Source organism: Scyliorhinus torazame, chromosome 4 (genome assembly GCF_047496885.1).
Source record: "Scyliorhinus torazame isolate Kashiwa2021f chromosome 4, sScyTor2.1, whole genome shotgun sequence".
Taxonomy (NCBI): Eukaryota; Metazoa; Chordata; class Chondrichthyes; order Carcharhiniformes; family Scyliorhinidae; genus Scyliorhinus; species Scyliorhinus torazame.
Window position 1 is genome coordinate 128096952 of NC_092710.1, and position 24266 is coordinate 128121217.

The following is a 24266-nucleotide window of genomic DNA, read 5'->3' on the forward strand; positions in this document are numbered from 1 at the left end:
CGATGTGGAGGCGCTCCTGGATGCGGTGGAGCAGAGGAGGGACGCCCTGTATCCCGGGCACGGCCGCAGAGTTGCCCCACGCCACAGCCGGCGTCTGTGGAGGGAGGTGGCAGAGGCCGTCACCGCTGTGGCCCTGACACCACGGACAGGCACCCAGTGCCACAAGAAGGTGAACGACCTCGTCAGAGCAGGCAGGGTGAGCGTCCCCCATATCCCCCATATCCCCTCTCCCCCAAATCCCCCCCTCCCCCATATCCCCCATATCCCCCCTCCCCCATATCCCCCATATTCCCCCCTCCCCCATATCCCCCCCTCCCCCATATCCCCCATATTCCCCCCTCCCCCATATCCCCATATCCCCCCTCCCCCATATCCCCCCTCCCCCATATCCCCCCCTCCCACATATCCACCCTCCCCCATATCCCCCCTCCCCCATATCCCCCCTCCCCCATATCCCCCATATCCCCCCTCCCCCATATCCCCCATATCCCCCCTCCCCCATATCCCCCATATCCCCCCTCCCCCATATCCCCCCTCCCCCATATCCCCCATATCCCCAAGTGAATCCAGCCCTAACCTTAACCTCTGCAATGCACGCGCAACCGATGGCGTGCATTCATATACCTGCCTAACACTGTTGCCTTTTACCCCTGCCACCACCCCCCCCCCCCCCCCCCCCCAGGAGAAGCGCGCACACAACAATAGGGAGCATGTGAGGACTGGAGGAGGGCCCGCTGATGAGAGGCCACTGACCGTACACGAGGAAAGGGCCCTGGAACTGGCTGGCGGACCTGACGACCGGGAGGTTGCTGATGCAGAGGTCGGGGCCCCACGAGCAAGTGAGCCACCAACAGCCCGTCCCCATATCCCCCCTCCCCTATATCCCCCTCTCCCGTATCACCTGATCACTGCCTGATGTCTAACCATGCATGCTTCATTGTGTATCGCAGGACCAAACGTCCAGGCACCCATCCCCGCAGATGCAGACCGCCCGCAGGATGCCCCTCGGAGACCACGGGAGACGGAGAGACCCGAACCCTCCAGCATGCGACGCCCGCAGGATGCCCCTCGGAGACCACGGGAGACGGAGAGACCCGAACCCTCCAGCATGCGACGCCCGCAGGATGCCCCTCGGAGACCACGGGAGACGGAGAGACCCGAACCCTCCAGCATGCGACGCCCGCAGGATGCCCCTCGGAGACCACGGGAGACGGAGAGACCTGGAGCAACAGGGAGACGACACCCCCGTCACGTGCGGGAGCGACCACCCAGCGATGAGGGGGGCAGCCACAGGCCCCCGTCACATCCGAGCCAGGACACCACTACCCAGGACACCACTATCCAGGACACCCCTACCCGGGACACCACTACCCAGGACACCCCTACCCGGGACAGCACTACCCGGGACAGCACTACCCAGGACACCCCTACCCGGGAAGACGAAATACCGGACAGTGACTCAGAGTGGATGGGTGGAGACGAACCCCCACCCCAAAGTGCCATGGACTCAGAGTGGGACGAAGAGCACGACACAACGCCACTGCTGTCACCAACACCCTCCACCATCGCAGAAACACTCACCACGGTTGGGCACTTTAGTGATGAGGCGTCTGGTACACTCACTGGTGCGCACAACACAGCCGTCCCGGTACAGCAGGTGGAGGTAGGAGCAGCAGAGGGACCGGGCGGTCGGAGGGCAGCCCAGGCCAAGCGAACATCTGCCGCCCAGATGGATCCCGGGTTCCTGCAGTTACCACACCCACACATAGATCCGATGCAACCACCGACACGGAGACGAGCGAATAGGGTGACGGGTGGCTTGCGGCGGCTGCGGTCGCAGGTGGAGGAGTCCACCCGCGTCCAGGAGCTGGGAGTGGTCCCGGTCATGCGTGCCACCCAGGCTGACACCGCACGGGTGGCGTCCGCGGTGGAGGCAATGGGTGCGACGGTGTCAGACATGGGGAACGGTTTGCGAGGCCTGGGGCCTTCCGTGCAGGCGGCGTCTGTGGCCCAGGAAATGGCTGCCCTCTCACAGGAGGCCATGAGCCAGTGCCAGCGCCAGATGGCAGAGGCGCTCAACGCCATAGCCCAGTCTCAGCAGGCCATGGCCCAGTCTCAGCAGGCCATAGCCCAGTCTCTGCAGGCCATGGCCCAGTCTCTGCAGGCCATGGCCCAGTCTCAGCAGGCCATCGCTGAGGGCATCGGCGCCAGTGGCCATGTGCGAGCTGGCGTCGCACTGTCGCAGACAGGGTTCGACAACCCCCTGGGCTCCATGGCTGCAAACCTGCAGACCCCTGTCGATACCAGCACGGGCCTCCAGGACTGGCAGCGCCAGATGTCGGGGGCGCGTCGGATGGCCAGTCCGTTCGCATCCCCCACCCATGTAGAGGCCTGGGGGCCATCGGGCACCCCGAGGGAGGAGGAGGTGGTGTGGTCCATCCCGGCTCCCTCTGTAGGGGAGGTCCCGGTACACCGCGACACCTCGGACTCCCCCCCTTCCGTCCCAGGTGCATCGGGTGGGCAACGGGCAGGACAGGCTGGCAGCTCGCCATCCCAGTCGCCCGGGCCGCAGCCTGGCCCATCTAGGCCAGGACGCCCCAGGAAACGGCCGCCAAAGGGATCCAGTGTCAGAGGGCAGGAATCACAGGAGTCCACCTCCAGTTCTGCTGTACCGTCTGGGGAACCACGTAGACGTAGTCAAAGGGCCCGTAAGGCCAAACAATTAGACACTGAGTAAGTTGGCACGGGTGCAGGGCACAGATGAGTTTTAGGCGCTAGGGCACGTGCATGAACTCCTTTGGTTATTAAAGTCAATGTTACACCTACCGAAGCTGCCTTTATGCTCTGTCCAAAGTGTGCGGGGGTGTCATGTACGTTGAGCGCAAGTGTGTGTGTGAGGGGTGGTCTTACCTCAGCCCCAGGTGAGTCTGCCCCCTTCCCCCTGGGCCGCCATCAACATCCCCCGGGCAGAGGACGGGACCGTGCGCTGCAGTATCACAGCCGCATGCAGGGATGGTCCGGGTGGATGGTGGTACTGTGGCCATGGGTCAGACATAGTCCAACGATGTAGAGCCAGGAGCTCATCGGAGGCGGGCTGTCATCATTCTCCATGGCCTGCGATAGACACGCGTCCACCCGCAACTGGGTGAGCCCGGCCCGTTGTGCCGCCGGTGGATCGGCAATTGGGAGTGGGGGGGTGGTGTGCATGCGGGTGGGGTGTGTGGGGTTGGGGAGGGGGGTGATGGTGCTGGGTGGATGGATGGGTGGGGGGTGTGGGTGGTCGGCTGTTGTCATGGTGTGCGGTCTGTGGCCATACTACCCGATTCCCACGCCCATCTAGTCAGTGAAGCGGGCGTCTATCAGTCTGTCCCGTGCCCGCTGGGCCAGCCGGTAACGGTGGACAGCCACCCGTCTGTGTCTACCCCGTCTGCCCTGACCATTGCCCCCATCCCCCTCATCTGGGGAGGACTGGGCCTCTTCCTGCTGCTCCTCCACTCCGCCCTCCTCTGCCTGCGGCACATCGCCCCTCTGCTGGGCTATGTTGTGCAGGACGCAGCACACCACAATGATGCGGCCGACCCTATCTGACCGATACTGGAGGGCGCCCCCAGAGAGGTCCAGGCACCTGAAACGCATCTTCAGCACGCCAAAGCACCTCTCGATCACTCCCCTTGTCGCTACATGGGCATCATTGTAGCGGTTCTCCGCCTCATTGCGTGGCCTCCGTATAGGCGTCATCAGCCACGATCGCAATGGGTAGCCCCTGTCGCCCAGCAACCAGCCCCTCAGCCGGGGATGGCGTCCCTCGTACATGCCGGGGATGGATGACCGCGACAACACGAATGAGTCGTGTACACTGCCTGGGTAACGGGCGCAGACGTGCAGGATCATCATGCGGTGGTCGCAGACCACCTGTACGTTCATCGAATAGGTCCCCTTCCTATTAGTGAACACGGCCCTGTTATCTGCAGGTGGCCGCACGGCGACGTGCATCCCATCGATCGCGCCCTGGACCATGGGGAACCCGGCAATGGCAGAGAAGCCCACGGCCCGGGCATCTTGGCTGGCCCGGTCCACGGGGAAGCGGATGTAGCGGTGCGCCATGGCATAAAGGGCATCTGTCACTGCCCGGATGCACCGATGCACCGATGTCTGCGATATGCCGGACAGGTCCCCACTCGGTGCCTGGAATGACCCCGTTGCATAAAAGTTCAGGGCCACCGTAACCTTGACGGACACGGGGAGAGGGTGTCCCCCGCCAGTGCCACGCGGTGACAGGTGTGCCAGCAGGTGGCAGATGTGTGCCACGGTTTCCCGGCTCATCCGGAGTCTCCTCCTGCATTCCCGGTCCGTGAGGTCCTGGTATGACTGCCGGGGCCGGTACACACGGGGCGCCCTCGGGTGCCTCCGTTGCCGTGGGGCCGCGACGTCCTCCTCCCCCTCCTCGTCCTGTCGGTCAGGTGTCCCTCCAGCCTGGGCGGCTGCCGCCTGCCCCTCTGCGGCAGCCTGCGCCGCCTCTCTGGCACGCTCCTCCTCCTCCTCCTCCTCCTCCTCCTCCTCATCCAGGGCAACATAGACATGAGCGGCTGCCACCACGGCGGCCAACATCGCTGGATGATCTGAAAACATGACGACCTGGTGGGGGGGAGGGGAACGACGACATGTCATCATTGCCCATATCCCCTCCTCCCCCCAGCCAGGTGGCATGGACCGCATGGGTCCAACTGTTGGAGGCTGGCACCTGGCCAGGTGGACCAACTCATTTGCCCTCCCATCACCCACCCCGGCACGGACCCCCCCCCGCCCCAACCTCCACCCCAGCACGGACCCCCCCCCAACCTCCACCCCGGCACGGACCCCCTCCCCAACCCCCAACCTCCACCCCAGCACGGACCCCCCCCCCCCAACCTCCACCCCGGCACGGACCCCCTCCACAACCCCCAACCTCCACCCCGGCACGGACCCCCCCCCCCCAACCTCCACCCCGGCACGGACCCCCTCCACAACCCCCAACCTCCACCCCGGCACGGACCCCCTCCACAACCTCCACCCCGGCACGGACCCCCTCCACAACCCCCAACCTCCACCCCAGCACGGACCCCCCCCCCCCAACCTCCACCCCGGCACGGACCCCCTCCACAACCCCCAACCTCCACCCCGGCACGGACCCCCTCCACAACCCCCAACCTCCACCCCAGCACGGACCCCCCCCCCCCAACCTCCACCCCGGCACGGACCCCCTCCACAACCCCCAACCTCCACCCCGGCACGGACCCCCTCCACAACCCCCAACCTCCACCCCGGCACGGACCCCCTCCCCAACCCCCAACCTCCACCCCAGCACGGACCCCCCCCCCCAACCTCCACCCCGGCACGGACCCCCTCCACAACCCCCAACCTCCACCCCGGCACGGACCCCCTCCACAACCTCCACCCCGGCACGGACCCCCTCCCGGCACTCCCCCGGAGCCCAGCCTACTCTAACCACCCCCCCCCCCCCCCCGCCGCACACACACACAAGCCGAGACACACCTCTTCTCAGGCAATCAGTCTGCGGCCACGCCATTTCCTGCCCAGAGCCAACCCCCCAGGCCGTCACTCACCTCCTCGCTGGTCGGCGTGAGCCTGGAGCACCGGGTCACGCCGATGAAAAGGAGGTTTGATTGACGTCGACGTGAACGGTCATCACGTCGACGGGACTTCGGCCCATCCGGAAGGGAGAATATCGGCAGGCCGAAAATCGGCTGCCTTGCGCAGGCCCGTGACATTCTCCGCGGCAGCGGCGCCATTAACGCCCCGCCGACTTTTCTCCCTTCGGAGACTTCGGCGGGGGCGGGGGCGGGATTCACGGCGGCCAACGGCCATTCTCCGACCCGGCGGGGGGTCGGAGAATGACGCCCCAGGTTCCTAACAAAAAGACTGTACCAGCTATTTCACTTTGACTGCAGGCAACCATCAAAATGCAGAAAATCATGTGTCGCTTTGTTGTGTTAACTGTTGTGCTGATTAACCTAGTTCAGCCACATGCTTGACACTTCACATTGAACCTTGAAGCAGAAAATATCCATGCATTAGAAGTGAACGCAAAGATCTTTCTGGAACTTTGAAGTAAGAATATGCAATGCCTGAATGACATGATAGTGTGATGATATATGCTGCAGTGACACTGGGATATTTAACTCGTGTGATAACACATGAATCCCTTTGGCCTTCTCCAAACCATTTAAAAACTTGTAGAAATTGTTACATCACGGTGTCTGAAATCTGGCTGTCCAAAAACTGGAGCTTTCAGAACACTGGGCATATTTAGAATGTGCATTGCAGCAATTTTGATTGAGTACAATAAAAAATAACCTGGACAATTTGGTAGGTACTGCATTGGTGCAGTGTTGCATCTGACAAGTTATACCCTTTGCAGCTTGTCAACCTCTATTCCCGCACTCCGAGCAACCCTTGACCTCACCCGACAGACTTGATCTGAATCACCTGACTTGAAATCCAGCAATATTTCAAATTCTGCACAGCCTTGGACCAAGGTTGCTGGTTTTGAGACATTACTTGTACTTAGCAGGCTCAGGGAATAAAACACACTGAAAAAAACTGACTCCACATTTATTCCTTGCAAATATATATTCTTAAACGAAGGAATACTCTTTGGTTTCATCCATTTTTGTTGGACAAAGAACATTTTTGTATTTGGAAATTAGTACCCAGTTAACTTTTGATTATGATTAATATATTGCAAGTAGAAAAAAAACACAATGGTTAATCCGGTCCATTAACAACTCTCCTGAATTCTGTGCACCTTTAATACCTCACACAATCCTGCACTAAATACAAAACACTTCAAAACAAGGCTGACTAAGTTAACCGCACCACTGATTTTGCAGCTTTACCATACTCCTGCTCCGTTTTGTATTCCCACCCAATCTTGTTCTGCTGAGCTCTGTTTCTGGCGTCATCACATTCCACCACACGCCTTAATCATTCTGATTCCCAGGGTGTCCATGCCTGTATTTCTCAGCCATCTGCCTCTTCAATTTTCCTCACTGTTTGTAGCCTATGATTGACTTGACTTAAATCCAAAATCTGGCAATGATATGAAAAATAATTTCAAAAATCTCATCAAAATTGCAATGCAGAAATGGGTTGCTTTGCTCAACCTGTCCTTGTTGGTCGTTATCCTTCACGCGAGTAATAGTTCCAATACTATATGCCTGTTATTCTCCCTTAATTCCAATTTCATTCAATCACCTATCTAATCTATTCTGAAGAATTAACATTGTCATTTACTTTATCACAACCTCCAATAATGCATTCCACAGCCTCACAACCCTTTTGTGCAATAAATCTCCTTCTGACTTTTATCCTCAACCATTTGTACTCAATCTCGTGCTCAGAAACTCAGTAATTATGCACAGCTCAGTCACTCTCCAAATCACATGTTGGTTCGGGAACATAATGCGTCTGCCCTGCTGTCACCTAATGGGGTCAATGGTCTTGGGCGTCATATTTGAACACCAGTCCAACACACTTATACACTCTCTCCAGCCCAGTTTTGTGGAGGAGACATCTCTGAACGTTGCATCAAAGAAGTAGGCTGTGCAGAGATTTAGTGGTGACTCCCTGGGGGCCCTCATTAAGGGGGTCTGTCAACACTGGGATGTCCTCTACCTCAGGGATAGCTCCAGGAAGCTCATCAACCTCACCTCGCTGGCCTGAGAGGCGATTCCAATGGAGGTCAGCACATTGGGCAACCGCCTGCCATCCAGTGCAGGAAGGGGATGAAGGATCTTATCTGCTTCACCAACGTAAGCCATTCACCAGCTCACTCCAATCTCAGACTCTCATCATGGCATCATTCACTCAGGGATCTCACAATGTTTTAGCAGGGGACACATTGACAATGATTATCTCACGGGCACTTTAACATCACCAGTACCTCACCTGTCATGCTGCACACAGCCCATCCTTCGCCCTTACTGGGGACGGCTCAGCACACACAGTAGGTATACATGTTCCCTCACCTCTCCTCCATCTCTTCCCAGCATATTTTATCCATTTGTCTTCATGCAGGTCAAGCTTGCGCACAATAAGGGGGAAGGCATTCCAGGAGCATGAGAGGGGTCCGACAAGCTTAAAAATTAGAAGATGTCACTCTAATCATAATCATTATTGTTGGGGGGGGGGAAGGAGGGGGAGAGACACAGTTTGAAAAGGGGAACCACATGGCAGACTGGACTGCAAGGGTGTAAAGCTTGGAAACTCATTTGAAACAGGAGTTCATGCTGAACAGTTTCCCACAACTTGCAGCAACTGTCCTTTTCCTGTATGGGATAAAAGTGATGAAAGCAAATTACTGCGACTGCTGGAATTTCAAATGAAAGAGAAAATGCTAGAAAATGTCAGCAAGTCTGGCAGCATCTGTAGGGAGAGAAAAGAGCTAACGTTTTGAGTCCAATGACTCTTTGTCAAAGTTAACTCTTTTCTCTCCCTACAGATGCTGCCAGACCTGCTGAGATTTTCTAGCATGTTCTCTTTCGGATAAAAGTGATGGCCTGGCCTCAGTAGATACAGACATTAAAGCAGAGACATTTTCTCAGAAATGTGATCTCTGCTGTTGACAGCTCGAATCTGCAGTCCCTTTTCCTCTGCCTTCAAGAACACGATCCATATCAAAATAAATAAATTACTCCAACTTTCAGAAGTATTTGCTGCAAAGTCATCAAATTTTAATCACATCATTCAACACGGAAACACCCACTTCCCCAGAAACTCTCACGTAATCCTGGCAATTTGTTTTTCCACTCTTGTATAACAAGATAAAGCACACCTCCGTGCACAGAAATACAGAAATGCACAAGATGAGATGAGCAATGAGACTCCGTGACAGGAGATTTACCAGAGAAAAAAAAAAAATCAGAGCAATATTAAATCAGGGAATTACAAATATATTTTAAATTTACACAAGTCCAAGAAAAAAAAAGGTTCAAAATGTGACCATGTTAAATAATATATAGCTGCATGAATTGCAATAATGTGCTTGTTGGTGCCTCTGTCACATTGTGTCTAAGAAGAAGATTGAGAACATTAATCAACTCGAATGTTTCCAGAGTACAACAAAAATCTCAAATATTTGCTCACCCAAGTCCCGTATTGCTGCTATATTTTAGTATTTAAAATATCAGCCCTTTATAATGAATCATCTTCTAACATTGAGTTACAGTAAGTAAATGCAGATGTTGTGAAAACAAAAGTCTAAGGGGTAAATTCCAGACCAGACACTTCTACACGTGCAAAAATGCAGAAATTCACAAGCCCAGAATCATTGATTTTTCATTCAATTAAACTGAAACAAATGAATTCAGCTCCCATATGATTTTGCTGGACACCTAGACTGACAGTAATTCAACAGCAATTTGCGTTTCCCCAAATTTCTGTCTTGTCCGGTCCTGTTCACAATGAAAAATGGGGCCCTCGAAGCATTCCTGAGCACCATCAAATCTTCCACATCCATTTTAGCAGGCAGCTGACACCTCTTACAATATGACACTCCCTCAGTACAACATTTCAGCTTGAACCTAAGTTGTGTACTTAGATTCTGGCGTGGGGTTTGAACCCACAACTATTTGACTCAGATAAGGGTACTCCCATTGAAACCAGCTGTTACTTGCTAATTTGTACTGGTATATCCAATATGAAATGACCTCAACATACCAAGTTTTGACACTACCTTGCAATGATCACCTGTGCAATTTGTCACCATGGAACGCTTCACTCAAAGGTAACGTGTTATGTGATTGGGATGGAAATATGTCCACTTAATTTAATTATTTTAAAGATTATTGTTCTGCAACTTAGATCAGTTTGGGCAGTTTCAGATGACAACTTTTGTTAAAATTGTTCTGTTCACAATATTCAAATTATGTAACCAGGCATGTGAGTTTAGGAACAGATTAACCTCAATTAATAGTAAAGCTAATTATTACGATCCCGGCTGATGTTAATACTGGACACATCAGGTCCCAGAGTGAAACCTGGCTTGACAGGCCCAAACATTTACTTTTGTTTAGAAACCATAGAGGAACGTTAATGAACAAATTCACTGGAGTCCGCTGAAGAACTTTGAACACAAAGAATAAAATGGTTATTAAGCATGGAAAATGAACTATTATATCAGACAAAAAATTTGGAAAGATCTCAATACAAACACAAGAATACGATTCAAATATTCACTATTCCTTCACCACATTCAGATACAAATTAGGAGAGATAATGCAATTTACCATGGACAGAATATTATGGTGAATCCAGTCAAAGTCAATGAACGTTTGAATGGCTCGCCATGATTTGCAGCCCTCTTCCACCCCCCCCCCCCCCCCAACATATCTTTCTTGCACTCTAATATTCAGGATAAGTATAAGGCACATGTGAATTTACAGGCAAACTATGGTCACACCATAGATGTGACCAATGCAGATTCCATGGATTCCTCAGCAACTCACCCAATCGGCCTCACTGAAACTCTATACTGGCGTGCTGCTTTGGGCTGCAGGAGAGTGCGTGAATTGGAGTTTGGTGAATGAGGGAATTTAACAGTTAATCTCTATCTAAAGTCTAGTCTATCTTTAATTCAGTAATTAACTAAAAGTTGCTGTTTGGGTCAGAAGACGATGAGTTTTAGGCCAGCACTAAAGCAGGGTTCATACAGGCTCTGCTTGCAGCGGCAACTAGTTAATTAGATGATGAGCGCTGGCCTTGGTAAGTAGGACCTGGACGTTGGGGAGCTGAGGGGATAAAAGAGTGAGAGGAGAGCGCAGGAGACACAGGATGAAAAAGCGCAAGGAGAACTAAAACAATGGGGAAAAGGAAAGTGGTTTCAAAGTGACATTACAGGAAAGTGGTGAGCTGATTGGTTGGAAAGGAATCTACATCTTGGGACTAATATTAAATAGTAGCAAATTTAGAAAATTGTATTATCATTCAGGGATTATCTGAGAATAATAGGTCAACTATAAAAAAAACTAACCAACAAATTAGAGAAAGCAGTATAGATAATGTGTTGTAGCTGCGGTATGTAGTGCTGTTGGATCCCATTGTGAGCTACAGTGACCACATTTTCAGGAAGTGTTTGCAGCTTGAGGAACTTCGGCTCAAGTGTTAATGAGCTGGAGTCCAAGCTTCGGACACTGTGACACATCAGGGAGGGGAGAGTTCCCTTAACACTGTGACATCCTGAAGTACTTCAAATTCATCAGTGGCCAGGGATAGGAGGGCCTGACTGAGAATGAGGCAGTAGAGGGTTTCTGAATTTAGCATTGGAGGAGCCTGAGCTCTTGACCTTGCCAATAGGTATGAAGTACTTGCTCCCTGTGTGGACCAGGAAAAAGACTGTCGGGAGGATGAGCAAACTGACTACTCCACCGTGATACAGGAGGCCATTCAAGCAGGGGGAAGTAAAAAGAGAAATTGTAGTGGTAGGGAATTCCATTATCAGAGGAATCGATAGCATCCTTTCTAAACAGGGTCAAGACTCGCGCATTGTGTGTTGCCTACCTGGTGCCAGGGTGAGGCACAACTCAAACCGGCTTGAAAAGATTTTGGAGAGAGAGGGGAGGATCCTATTGCTGGTTCATGTTGGGACCAACAATATAGACAAGAATAGGCCAGAGGTCCTGTTTGGAGATTATCAGGAATTAAGAAAAAAATTAAAGAGTAGGACCTCAAGGATTATAATATCTGGACTATTACCCGAACCACGTGCAAATTCGCAAAGACATAAGGAAATCAGGGAAGTAAATATGTGGCTAAAGGAGTGGTGCTGCAAAGCAGACTCCATTTTGTGGTGCACTGGCCTCAGTATTGGGACAGAAAGGAGGTGTGCCACTGGGACAGGTTCCACCTGAACCGATCTGGGACCAGTGTCCAAGAGGAAAGGCTAAATAGGGCGGTCACATGAACTTTAAACTCAGAAATGGGGGGGGGGGGCATGATCGACAACTGTGTTGTGTATAGACCCCCTGGTAGCAGCTTGGGAGTGCTAGATTGTATAAATGCTGAAATTAGGCAAGTGTGTCGCAAAGTAGTATTAATGGGGGATTTTAACATTAACATAAATTGGGAGAGGCAGTCAGGGACCTGTCAGAAATGTAGAGTGTGTGTCAGCGATAATTTCCTATAATAATATGTCCTGGATGAAACAAGGGGATAAGCAATGTCGGATTTAATAACGAGAAATTATAGAATCATAGAATTTACAGTGCAGAAGAAGGCCATTTGGCCCATCGAGTCTGCACCGGCCCTTGGAAAGAGCATCCTACCTATGCCCACACCTCCACCCTATCTGTACACCTCCACCCTATCCCCGTAACCCCACTTAACATTTTTGGACACTATGGGCAATTTAGCATGGCCAATTGATATAACCTGCACGTCTTTGGACTGTGGGAGGAAACCAGAGCACCCGGAGGAAACCCACACAGACACGGGGAGAATGTGCAGACTCCGCACAGGCAGTGACCCAATCTGGGAATCGAACCTGGGACCCTGAAGCTGTGAAGCAATTGTGCTAACCACTATGCTACCGTGCTGCCCGCACTTTGCTACCGTGCTGCATCTGTAGCATAAGTAGCATTTAATTAGTAACTTAATTTTGTGTGAACATTTATCAAATAGTGATCATAATATGATCGAGTCCAATGCAATGTTTGAAATTAAATAGCACAAATTAGCCACTAGAATTTTAGATTTAAGTAAGGCCACCTTCAATGTGATGAGATAGAGGCTGTCCATGGTAAACTGGAAAAATCTGCGCATGGGTAAAACAACTGAAGAACAGTGGAAGATGTTTAAAGAAAAAAATAACTCAACAGAACCAGTTTATACCCCTGAGAGGGGAAATCTCCACTTCATAGAAAAAACAGCCATGGACAATAAAGAGATAAAGGACGCATGAAACTGATAGAAAGGACTTAGAAGAGTGCAAAAAAAAAGCAGCACAGATCCTACCAAATGTTAAATATACAAACACCAGCAAAGGGTCACAAAGCAGCTAGAAGAGCTAGTAAAAGGGATTATGAAAAGAAACTTGCAAGGGACATCAAAATCAATAAGTAGTTTGAGAGTTACATAAAGGAAAAGTGGGTGATCAGGAACAATGTTGGCCGCTAAAGACTGAAAGTGGGGTTATTGTCAATGAATATGTGGAAATGGCAGACATATTGGACAATCATTTTTCCTCAGTATTTACAATAGAAAAAGAGGATAGCAGACCGGATGTCCCAAGTGGATCAGGGACAGGAACTAAATAAAACAAACGTAAGTAAAACATCGATAATGAGGAAATTAATGGAACTAAAGAGTGACAAGTCCCCAGGACCTGATGTTTCCATCTGAGGGTGTTAAAGGAAGTCAGGAGCACATTGTAGATGCCTGAACTAAGGCTGCAATTTTCCAGATGTTCGGTGCTGGTGGGATTCTCTGGCCCCGCAGGGAGCGTGCTCCCACCAGCGGGTTTCCCGGTGGTATGGGGTGGTTTCAATGGAAAATCCCATTGACAAGTGGCGGGCGTAGAGAACTCCCCCCACCAGCGAACTGTGCGGTAAATTCTCAATGCTCGCTAGAGGTTGTAGTAGGGCGGACTCGCAATGGAGAATCCCGGTTATAATCTTTCAGAAATCCCTAGATTCAGGAGTCGTCCTTTTGGATTGGAAAATTGCTCATGTCACTCTGATTTTTAAGAAGGGCGAAGAGGAAAACCAAGGAATTATAGACCAGTTAATTTATCATTTTAGGTGGAGAAATTGTTTGAGTCGACAATCAAGGATATTGGGCGAAATTCTCCTACCCGCCCCGCCACATTTCTGCCCCGACCGGCCGGCGGGAGTCTCTGTAACACCGGCTGGTCAATGGGGTTTCCCATTGTGGGGCAGACCCACGCCTTCGGGAAACCCCCGGGCGCCGGCAAAACGGAGACTCCCGCCGGCGGAGAATGACACCCAGGGTAACTGAATACCTCACATTTTCAGTTAATCAGGGAGAGCCAGCATGGATTCATGACAGTTTGGTCATGCCTGATAAACCTCACTGAATTTTTTGGTGAGGTGACTAAGGTGACAGGGGAATGTCTACGGATATTGTTTGTGTGGACTTTTGAAGGCATTTGATAAAGTCCCACATAAGAGACTGTTAACTAAGGTAGAAGCCCATAGAATTGAGGGGAAATTACTGACATGGCTGGGAAATTGGTTGAGTGGCAAGCAACAGAAAGTATGAATAATGGATAGGTACTAATATTGGCAGTATGTGACTAGTGCTGCCCCATAGGGATCTGTGTTAGGGTCTCAATTGTTCACAATATTCATTAATGATTTGGATGATGGTATAGAAAGTCATATATCCAAATTTGCTTGTGACACAAAGTTGGGTGTCATTATAGACAGAGTAGATGACAACATAAATTTACAAAGGGATATTGATAGACGAGGCAAATGGGCAAAACTGTAGCAGATGGATTTCAATGTAAGAAGTGTGAGGTTATCTATTTTGGACCAAAAAAGGGATAGATCAGGGTATCATCCTGATGGTATGAAGTTAAATTCAGCGGATACCCAACGAGACTAGGGTTCAGGTGCCTAGATCTTTAAAATGCCACAAACAAGTACAGAAAGTAAACAAGAAGGCTAATGGAATACTGGCCTTTGTCCCTACAGGACTGGAGCATCAGGACACAGAGGTTATGCTGCAGCTCTACAAAACCTTGGCTATACCCCACTTAGAGTACTGTGAGCAGATCTGTGCACCATACCTCCAGAAGAAAATTTAAGTCTTGGGAGAGAGGTTTACAAAATTGATGCCTGGACTTCAGGGGTTAGGTTGTGAGGTGAGATTATACAAATTAAGTCTAATTTCTCTCAAATTTGAATGGTTAAGGGGTTATCTGATGAAGGTCTTCAAGATGTTAACAGGAAAATTTAGGGTGGATAAAGAAAAACTGTTTCCATTGGTTGGAGATTCTAGAACTATGGGTCAATCTCAAAATTAGGGCCAGTCCATCCAGGAGAGATGTTAGGAATAACTTCTACACATGAAGGGTGGTTGAGGTTTGGAACTCTCTTCCACAGACAGCAATTGATGACAGATCAGGTATTAATTTTAAATCTGAGCTTGATATATTTTTGTGAAAAGGTATGAAGGGCTGTCGGTCAAAGGCAGTAAGATGGAGTTTGGCCACATATCAGCCATGATTTTATTGAATGGCGGAGCAGGCCCGAGGGGCTGAATGGTCTACTCCTTTTCCTATGTCCTTGTGTTCCTTCTTTACTATTTTCTTCTGCACGTGCGCACTGGGCAATTTCCTAGCGTGAAGAATGAAAACCTACTAACTGTGGATGCGCTGGCGCATGCATGAAAGTCCTAGGGCCTGCCAGGAACTGCGTTTCTTATCCTCCTTTAAGGAAATAGATATAGTATGAAGTAATTTGTATTTTTGTGTGTTAGGAATAAGCTATAACTTTAAGTTTAAGCTTAAATTGTCTTTCTGTGTTTGTATGAACGGAAAAGGGAAGAATTTCATTTTTAGTTTTACTTTTAAAGATGCCTGCGTTTTTGACTTCTAGTTAAAGTAAGTTCCTCAGGGCTCATCGCTTCATGTAAATCAATCTTTATTGGGAAGAAAAATTAAATCCAAAATGCGCTGAGAAAGTCAAATTTCTCCCAATCTGTTGCCATTCAATCCGTAATTCTGAGCTCTCTGTCCACCGTTTGTCAAAGTAACTTAGGGAGCAGAATGTGAAAATGTTAATGCCTTTCCAGCATGGAAGTAGTGGTCAATGCTGTAAATGGCCGGCACGGTGGCACAGTGGTCAGCACTGTTGCTTCACAGCACCAGGGTCCCAGGCTTGATTCCCGCTTGGGTCACTGTCTGCATGTTCTCCCCGTATCTGCATGTGTTTCCTTCGGGCGCTCCGGTTTCTTCCCACAAAGTCCCGAAAGACGTGCTGTTAGGTAATTTGGACATTCTGAATTCTCCCTCTGGGTACCCGAACAGGTGCCGGAGTGTGGTGACTAGGGGCTTTTCACAATAACTTCATTGCAGTTATAATGTAAGCCTACTTGTGACAATAACAAAGATTAATATTGCCACTTGCCTCAAGTGTGCAGAAGAGGTCTAAGGACCAATTTCAATCAATTCTTTAGACAATTAGTTCAGACACAATTCTAGGTCCTTTCCTGAAACCAGACACAATCTACTTTCTACCCCAAGCTTTCACCAACATAGCACCTGGTCAAGTGATGCATTTTCACTTCTCTGCTGACTCTGAGGTGCAGGTACCAGAAGTAAGAGCAAAACAAGCATCGCAAGAATCGCTCAATAGTTTCCACCTCCTCTGGTAGTTTAAGATACTTGCATTAGTTAACTTCTGATACCAGGAAAAAGAAATGCCAACAAAAAAAAACATTAAATACAGCTTGCAAAAAGCTCCATTTATAGATAAGTGCAGGGAAATAATATACCAATTGTGGTAGTATGCATTAGGGGTCATGTGGGACTGTGAAGCCGTGATGTCATTGGCTGACAGATCCCGGGTCCTGGTTGGCCGTTGACCTCTAGCTCCGCCCTGAAGGCGGAGTATAAGTCCCAGGAGTCCTCCCCCGCAGGCAGTCTACTACTGAACTGCGGGGGAACAGTCACGCTTAATAAAGCCTCATCGACTTCACTCTATTCGTCTCTCGGAGTCTTTGTGCGCGACAATTTATTAAGCGTGACTAAAGGACTATGGAGCTCAGGATCATCCCGGAATGCCTAAGGATCAGCCCCCATGCAGTGAACGCAGCAGCAGCTTTCAAGCACTGGCAGACTTGTTTCGAGGCCTACCTCAGAACGGCCCCCGGCCGGGTCACAGAAGACCAAAAACTACAGGTCCTGCACTCGAGGTTAAGCACGGAGATTTTCTCTCTCATCGAAGACGCAGAGGATTTCCAGACGGCGTTCGCAGCACTAAAAAGTCTCTATGTTCGCCCAGTAAACCAGATCTACGCTCGCTATCAACTCGCAACGAGACGGCAAAGTCCCGGAGAATCGCTAGATGAATTCTACGCCGCGCTATTAATTTTGGGATGGGCCTGCAGCTGCCCGCCGGTGAACGCAAATGAACACACGGACATGTTAATGCGCGATGCTTTTGTGGCAGGTATGAACTCCTCCCAAATCCGCCAAAGACTTTTAGAAAAAGAGTCGCTAGGACTCTCAGAGGCACGGGTCCTAGCAGCCTCCATAGACGTGGCCGCGCGAAACACCCGCGCCTACGGCCCTGACCGCGTGGCAGCCCATTGGGCTCCGTATGCACCCGTCGCGACAAACCCACCCCCCCCGGACACCCCACAGGCTTGCGCGGTTCAAACGCCAAGTCGCACCGGGGGAGCCCGCTGCTATTTCTGCGGCCAGGCGAAACACCCCCGGCAGCGCTGCACGGCCCACGCAGCGATCTGTAAGAGCTGCGGGAAAAAGGGCCATTTCGCGGCTGTGTGCCGGTCCCGGGAGGTCGCCGCGGTCCCAGGAGAACAGGGAGCCCTGCACGCCTTTTACGCTCCCCAACCCCCCCCCCCAGCGCCCCATGTACGACCCGCAGGCGCAACCACCTTGGGTCCCGACCACCGCTCTCCCCGGAGAACAGGGAGCCCTGCACGCCTTTTACGCTCCCCGCCCCCCCCCCGCGCCCCATGTATGACCCGCCGGCGCTACCACTTTGGGTCCCGGCCACCGCTGTCCCCAGAGAAGAGGGAGTCCTGCGTGTTCCTAACGCTCCCCAACCCCCCCAGCGCCCCATGTGCGACCCGCAGGCGCCGCCATTTTGTGACCCCCCAGACCTGTACGACGCATGGGGCGGCCATTTTGTCCACCCCGCCGCCATCTTGTGACCCCCCAGCCATGTGCGATGCATGGGGGCAGCCATCTTGTTCACCCCCGACGCCATCTTGTGACCCCCCAGCCATGTGCGATGCATGGGGGCAGCCATCTTGTTCACCCCCGACGCCATCTTGGACGGCAACAACGGACCCCAGCGTCGACGGGTCCACGGGTTCGAAGAAGACGCTCAACCATTACAACCACGACTGGCTTCAATGACGCTGGACCAAGCACGGCCCCGGATGCTCCAGACGACGACGACAACGGTGCTGATAAGCGGGCACGAGACACCATGCCTGGTCGACTCCGGGAGCACGGAGAGCTTTATCTACCCCGACACGGTAAGACGCTGTTCTTTGACCATCCGTCCCAGCGCACAAAAGATTTCCCTAGCTGCAGGATCCCACTCCGTACAGATCAAAGGCTTCTGCATAGTTACCCTAACGGTGCAAGGGAGGGAGTTCAAAAACTACAGGCTCTACGTCCTTCCCCAACTCTGCGCCCCCACATTACTGGGATTAGACTTCCAGTGCAATCTACAGAGCCTAACCTTCAAATTCGGCGGCCCAATACCCCCACTCACTATCTGCGGCCTCGCAACCCTCAAGGTGCAACCCCCATCCTTGTTTGCAAACCTCACCCCGGATTGCAAACCCGTCGCCATAGGAGCAGACGGTACAGCGCCCAGGACCGTACCTTCATTCGGTCCGAAGTCCAGCGGCTACTGAAGGAAGGCATAATCCAGGCCAGAAATAGTCCCTGGAGAGCACAGGTGGTAGTAGTAAAGACAGGGGAGAAGCAAAGGATGGTCATAGACTATCGCCAGACCATCAATAGGTACACACAACTAGACGCGTACCCTCTCCCCCGCATATCCGACATGGTCAATCGGATTGCCCAATATAAGGTCTTCTCCACCGTGGACCTCAAGTCCGCCTACCATCAGCTCCCCATCCGCCCAAGTGACCGCAAGTACACAGCCTTCGAGGCAGACGGGCGATTATACCATTTCCTAAGGTCCCATTTGGCGTCACAAACGGGGTCTCGGTCTTCCAACGAGAGATGGACCGAATGGTTGATCAACACGGGTTGCGGGCCACGTTCCCGTATCTCGACAATGTAACCATCTGCGGCCACGATCAGCAGGACCACGACGCCAACCTCCAAAAATTCCTCCAGACCGCTAAAGCCTTGAACCTCACGTACAACGAGGACAAGTGCGTTTTTAGCACCAACCGGCTAGCCATCCTGGGCTACGTAGTGCGCAATGGGATAATAGGCCCCGACCCCGAACGTATGCGCGCCCTCATGGAATTTCCCCTCCCACACTGCTCAAAAGCCCTAAAACGCTGCCTGGGGTTCTTTTCATACTACGCCCAGTGGGTCCCCCAGTATGCAGACAAGGCCCGCCCCCTAATACAGACCACGACCTTCCCTCTGTCGACAGAGGCTTGCCAGGCCTTCAGCCGCATCAAAGCGGATATCGCAAAGGCCACGATGCGCGCCATCGACGAGTCCCTCCCCTTCCAGGTCGAGAGCGACGCCTCCGACGTAGCTCTAGCGGCCACCCTTAACCAAGCGGGCAGACCCGTGGCCTTTTTCTCCCGAACCCTCCACGCTTCAGAAATCCGCCACTCCTCAGTGGAAAAGGAAGCCCAAGCCATAGTGGAAGCGGTGCGACATTGGAGGCATTACCTGGCCGGCAGGAGATTCACTCTCCTCACGGACCAACGGTCGGTAGCCTTCATGTTCGATAATGCACGGCGGGGCAAAATCAAAAACGACAAGATCTTAAGGTGGAGGATCGAGCTCTCCACCTTCAACTACGAGATCTTGTATCGTCCCGGAAAGCTGAACGAGCCGTCCGATGCCCTATCCCGCGGCACATGTGCCAACGCACAAATTAACCGCCTCCAAACCCTCCACGAGGACCTCTGCCACCCGGGGGTCACTCGGTTCTACCACTTTATTAAATCCCGCAACCTCCCATACTCTTTGGAGGAGGTCCGTACAGTCACAAGGAACTGCCACATCTGCGCAGAGTGCAAACCGCATTTTTTCAGGCCGGATGGTGCGCACCTGATTAAGGCTTCCCGCCCCTTTGAACGCCTTAGTCTGGATTTCAAAGGACCCCTCCCCTCCACCGACCGCAACACATACTTCCTTAATGTGGTGGACGAGTACTCCCGCTTCCCATTCGCCATCCCCTGCCCTGACATGACCGCGGCCACAGTCATTAAAGCCCTGAACACCATATTCACACTGTTCGGTTGCCCCGCATACGTCCACAGCGACAGGGGGTCCTCCTTCATGAGTGACGAGCTGCGCCAGTTCCTGCTCAGCAACGGTATAGCCTCGAGCAGGACGATCAGCTACAACCCCCGGGGGAACGGGCAAGTAGAGAGGGAGAACGGCACGGTCTGGAAGACCGTCCTACTGGCCCTACGGTCCAGGGACCTCCCGGTTTCACGGTGGCAGGAGGTCCTCCCGGACACCCTCCACTCCATCCGGTCACTACTGTGTACTAGCACTAACCAAACGCCTCATGAGCGCCTCCTTGTCTTCCCCAGGAAGTCCTCCTCTGGAACGTCGCTGCCGACCTGGCTGGCGGACCCAGGACCCATCTTGCTCCGAAAACATATGCGGGCGCACAAGTCGGACCCGTTGGTCGAAAGGGTTCACCTCCTTCACGCGAACCCGCAGTACGCTTACGTGGAGTACCCCGACGGCCGACAGGACACGGTCTCCCTGCGAGATCTGGCGCCCGCCGGCAACACACACACCCCCCCGACACCAATCACTCCCTTCCTGCCACCGCCGCACCCCGCGACCGCCCCCTTCCCAGGAGGATCGGTCCTCCTCCCAGGCCCGACCAGGAGTGAAGCCCAAGCTGAAACCGTAAGGCTCCCGGAGACGACAACACCGGAACAAGCACCACCACCACCACCGGGGCCGAGGCGATCGACACCGACGACCAGACCGCCCGACCGACTCGTGGCGTCGATCTAACACTACAATATGTGGATTTTTAACAAGAACATTTGTCTTTTCTCCTGACGATTACTGTAAATAGTTCGAAACAAAAAAAACCTTGTACATACTGTAATAACATGCGAAAGTTTTCCTCCCAGGACCAGCCTTGTAAACCCTTACCACTATGCGAAGCATCACCCCGCCAGGTTCATTTTTAACAAGGGGTGAATGTGGTAGTATGCATTAGGGGTCATGTGGGACTGTGAAGCCGTGATGTCATTGGCTGACAGATCCCGGGTCCTGGTTGGCCGTTGACCTCTAGCTCCACCCTGAAGGCGGAGTATAAGAACCAGGAGTCCTCCCCCGCAGGCAGTCTACTACTGAACTGCGGGGGAACAGTCACGCTTAATAAAGCCTCATCGACTTCACTCTATTCGTCTCTCGGAGTCTTTGTGCGCTACACCAATTATGACCAGAAAGGAGTTAGAGCAGTTACGAGCACCAAGACCTCCTTCTGACAATTTTAATGTGGTTTTTGGATACTTACTGTCACTGTTTTCAGTTTACCCCTTTTGTAATGAAACCTCCACTTGAAACCTCCACTTGGACATGTGACAACTTTCAACTTCTCGAGACTGGCCTGATCAGAAAATGGAGTTGGGCTGATATTGTTGGCAATATTTCAGTGGAACTCCTTGCCGTTCATTGTGAGATTTAACGGCCCAGTCATATCACTGAGTCGGCGCAATGAGGCCGTTCGATCCAGGTTGGCACATCAGCATTTGCCCATCACTGATTTCTGGATCATCATGACGCCCTATGCTGCCCTTGCACATGTATTTGCTTCGTTTGGCCACTTGTTCCGCACTGTAACCAATCACTGCTTGTCGATGTACCATTTGTCAATGTCCTCTGTTGATTATTCTTTTTGTCTACTATGTACGTACTGTGTACATTCCCTCGGCCGCAGAAAAATACTTTTCACTTTACTTCAGTACATGTGACAATAAATCAAATCAATGTTCTGGTGGCTACTATTGACCAGAAACTGAAGTGGACCAGTCATGTGCATATTTTGTCCGCAAGAGTCGGTCAGAAGCTGAGGAATCTGTGGCAAGTAAATAATCAACCGACTCTCCAAATCCTGTCCAATGTCTTCAAGGTTCAAGTCAGGAGTGTGAGCACTTGCCTGGATGTATGCAGCTCCATCAACACTCAAGAAACTCAATGCCATCCAGAATAAAGCAGCTGCATGTTCGGTACACCACCTTAAACATTCACTTCCTTCACCACCAGTGCACAGTGGTGGCATTGTGTACAATCTCCAAGATACTTTGCAGCAACTCACTAAGGCTCCTTCCACAACCTCTTCCAAACCCATTAACTCTCCAGTCTAGAATGGAGAGTTGCATGGGAACATCTCCATCAGAGAATTCTTCTCCAAGCCACATAGCATCCTGACTTCAAACTACAGCAATGTTCCTTCACTGTCACTGGGTGACACCCCTGGAGCTATCTGACTAAAAGGATTGTGGGTGCACCTTCACTGGACTGCAGCAGTTCAAAATTGCAGCATACCGCCACCTTCTCAAGAGCAATTAGGGATGGGCAATAAATGCTGGCCTTGCTAGCAATGTCCAAAACGCAAGAAAAAATATAAAAGTGCAGCTGCAGTCTTTGGATGAGACCTTAAAGTGAGATGTCTTCTGCTCTGTCCCATGGGTGGGATTCTCCGCCCCCCCCTCCCCGTCCCCCCGTCCCCACCCCCCCACCCCCCCACCCCCCGGCCGGGTTGGAGAATCGCTGGGGGCTGGCACGAATCCTGGCCCCGCCGGTTGCCGAATTCTCCGGCACCGGATATTCGGTGGGGGCGGGAATTGCGCCGGTCGGTGGGCCCACCCCCCGGCGATTCTCCGGCCCGCGATGGGCCGAAATCCCGCTGCTGAAATGCCTGTCCCGCCGGCGAGAATCAAACCACCTCTCTTCCCGGCGGGCCTAGGTGGCGCGGGTGGGCTCCCGGGTCCTGGGGGGGGGGGGGGGGCGATCTGGCCCCGGAGGGCGCCCGCACGGTGGCCTGGCCTGCGATCGGGGCCCACCGATCCGCGTGCGGGACTGGGCCGTGGGGGTACTCTTTTCCCTCCGCCTCGGCCACAGTCTTCACCATGGCCGACGCGTAAGAGACACCCCCCCCTGCGCATGCGCGGGGATGACGCCAGCAGCCGCTGACGCTCCCGCGCTTGCGCGGACTTTCGCCGCCCAGCGAAGTCCTTTCGGCCCTGGCTGGCGTGGCGCAAAAGGCCTTTCCCACCGGTCGGCAGCGCGCCAACCACTCCGGTGCGGGCCTAGCCCCTCAAGGTGAGGGCACGGCCCCTAAAGGTGCGAAGAAATCCGCACAGTTGGGGTGGCCCGACGCTGGAGTGGTTCACGCCACTCCATCCCGCCGGGACCCCCAGCCCCGCCGCGTAGGGGAGAATCCTGGCCCACATGGATGTAAAGAATCCCATACAATACAATGAAAAACTGGGGAATTCTTGGCCTATATTTATCCCTCAGCCAATGTCACGAAAACAGATGATCCGATCATTAACTGCTGTTTGTGGGATCTTATGTGCAGTTAGCTATGGCTTCCTGTATTACAACAGTGACTACACTTTAAAAGTACTTCACTGGCTATGAAATGCTGGCGACCTGTCTGTGGCCATTAATTGTACCATATAGATAAAGTTATTTCAATATGTTGACCGTTTATTTGCATATGTTAAAGAAATGGATCATACTTCCCCATAACCTGTAGTGAGATTAATCTTTCCTCACAGCTTGGAGTTTTAAGCCTTGGCATTATCCTTGTTGATGTCTGTACATTTGTTTGCTTTGTTCCTCCATACCCAGCAGATGATCTCATACAGTGTCACATTTCTCCATTTTGTCTCTCAAAATGTTATTAAAACCAGCCTTCAGTACGCTTTGAAGTAATACGTGACAGCTCATCTACTCCGCTCAATTATGTGTAGAAACCATAAAATTAAAGATCGCTGTTGTGATTATAAAGCAACTTTGAAGTGAATTGTTTGCAAGTTTACATCAAATGTGTGTGGTTTTCACATTTGCACAAGTAATGAAGAAGGAAACTATCAATCTCTTTTCACAGTATTCACTATGTTTTTCTTAGCTTGTCTAAAGGTGATATGAATAGTCTAATTTGGAAGCTACAAGCTAATCTGATACCTATCTAACAACAGTGTGGAAAAATAAGTAGGAAATACAGTAGAAAAAAAGAATAATTATGCAACACAAAATGCAACGCATCTACCAGTGCTATCAATTTCAATTACTAATCTCAGAGGTATAAGTGTTCAAGAACTGAAGGCAGAAGATCTGTTGCTAT

The 24266-nt window shown here is 51.8% G+C and overlaps 1 protein-coding gene across 1 annotated transcript in view; it reads right to left on the reverse strand.

Moving 5' to 3' along the window:
- The window catches only part of LOC140410474 (CUB and sushi domain-containing protein 1-like), a 3392839-nt gene that overhangs the window by 728437 nt on the left and 2640136 nt on the right, over positions 1-24266 (reverse strand). The gene's annotated exons all lie outside the window — the stretch shown is intronic.